At 35.9% G+C, this 2,265-nt stretch overlaps 1 non-coding gene across 1 annotated transcript; it reads right to left on the bottom strand.

Moving 5' to 3' along the window:
- Nucleotides 1-303: 303 nt before the first annotated feature.
- LOC116627212 lies at nucleotides 304-410 on the bottom strand. The gene has a single exon (XR_004298449.1). It is a non-coding gene; the product is annotated as a U6 spliceosomal RNA (small nuclear RNA).
- Nucleotides 411-2,265: the final 1,855 nt, after the last annotated feature.

Raw genomic sequence — 2,265 nt, 5'->3', positions numbered from 1 at the left:
AATATTCAGTTCCAAAAACTACGTTAACCTTACCTCCTTGGCTAGACCACGTGACTGGGTCCTTTTTTCCTTTCAGCTCCAGGAAGTAAGCAGAACCAGAAAAGAACCTGCCTAGAATTAGGTGTGGCTGATATTCATCATTCTGTCTCTCTACCAATATACTGTCAGTGGGAAGAATGATACAATTAGACACCTGGGCTTTTGAGATTTAACACATCATCTTTTAAGGTTCCCAGAATTTTGGCAGTCTCAAAGGTAGGTGGCCTTCATATTTTCATTACCATAGTAAAAAGAAATTTTTTTGTTAATATGGAACAATTCAGGAATTTGCACATCACCTTTGCACAGGGGCCATGTTAACCTTCTCTGTATCATTCCAACTTTTGCATATGTGCTCCCAGAGCAAGCACCCCCCAGTAAAAATTCTCATGTCCCTTCTAGGAACAGAGTTTGATTACTGGGTCAAGCTTATCAACTGACTCTTCCTTTCAGATGTATTTTTTTTCCAGTGTTTTGGGGTTTTTTTAGGATATTTTTATTTCCAAGTTCAATGTCAATCTCTGAGATCTACTGAAGCTGGAATCTTCTTTCACATTATGCTCATTAAGCTAAAGATGAATACTTGCTCTAGTGCTGTTTATGTTTCCCCACTTTTGTAACAGAAAAGAATACAAGCCATAAGTAAGTTTGATTCAGAGCTTTTCAAGTTGACTGGAAGATGGAATTCTTCAGAATGACTTAACTCTTTAGTAAACCAACATAGAGAAGAAGATCATACAAGAGCTGAAATGTCAATTCAATTGGGATATATGATAGAGAACAGTAATAGTGGTGATATTAGCTGCATTTTCAAATAGAAAAACTAAGCTGCAGGATATTTTATACTGCTCTTACTTAAAATTGAAAGCAACCTAGAGAAACTTATGCATTTTTAAAATGACTTTAATTGGCTCATTTCACACCAGGAAGTCAATGTTTGTTAAATTATTAAGAAAAGATATCATATAATGATACAGGTCAAGTTCTTTTATAAAATGTCTTTACAATGAAAAATTTACTACAATGAATATATTTTCAAGGCACAAGTTAGTGAACTATAATGCTTTGGGGGTCTTAAAATAATAAAATCAAGAAACTGGTAATTCAGTATGACAAATGCTTCTCTTTTTAACAGACTGCTAAAAATTCTCATCATATTTCATTTTTATTCTATTAGCCCTCATTCAAATGTAAAAGTATGGTGTGGGAAACAAACCTGAAATGGAACACTCTTAGCTTTCTGGAAAATTATACTAATCATATTATCTTATTGTCCAATTAAATAAATCATCTTTCCCGGTAGTAGTATAATGACATTATCACCTTTTTAATATCTCAGGAACAAAATGCACAGCTGAAACACTTCTTCCAAACAAAAGAATATCAGCCTGAGCCCGAATAGGTCTATTCCAGTATACCTCTGATACTCTATAAATAAGCTTTCAAAAGATCAAAAATGAAGATGTCGATGCTACCTAGAGCAATCTACACATTCAGTGCAATCCCTATCAAAATACCACCCACTTTTTTCAAAGAAATGGAACAAATAATCCTAAAATTTGTATGGAACCAGAGAAGACCCCGAATAGCCAGAGGAATGTTGAAAAAGAAAAGCAAAGCTGGCGGCATAACAATTCTGGACTTCAAGCTCTATTATAAAGCTGTCATCATCAAGACAGTATGGTACTGGCACAAAAACAGACACATAGATCAATGGAACAGAACAGAAAGCCCAGAAATGGACCCTTAACTTTATGGTCAACTAATCTTCAACAAAGCAGGAAAGAATGTCCAATGGAAAAAAGACAGTCTCTTCAACAAATGGTGTTGGGAAAATTGGGCAGCCACATGCAGAAGAATGAGACTGGACCATTTCCTTACACCACACACAAAAATAGACTCAAAATGGTTGAAAGACCTCAATGTGAGACCGGAGTCCATCAAACTCCTAAAGGAGAACACAGGCAGCAACCTCTTCGACCTCAGCCGCAGCAACTTCTTCCTAGAAACATCGTCAAAGGCAAGGGAAGCAAGGGCAAAAATGAACTCTTGGGACTTCATCAAGATAAAAAGCTTTTGCACAGCACAAGAAACAGTCAACAAAACCAAAAGACAACCGACAGAATGGGAGAAGATATTTGCAAATGACATACCAGATAAAGGGCTAGTATCCAAAATCTATAAAGAACTTATCAAACTCAACACCCAAAGAACAAATGATCCAAT

Source organism: Phoca vitulina, unplaced genomic scaffold, assembly GCF_004348235.1.
Source record: "Phoca vitulina isolate PV1807 unplaced genomic scaffold, GSC_HSeal_1.0 scaffold94, whole genome shotgun sequence".
In the NCBI taxonomy this organism is placed as follows: Eukaryota; Metazoa; Chordata; class Mammalia; order Carnivora; family Phocidae; genus Phoca; species Phoca vitulina.
This window is presented reverse-complemented; position numbering and strand designations above follow the sequence as displayed.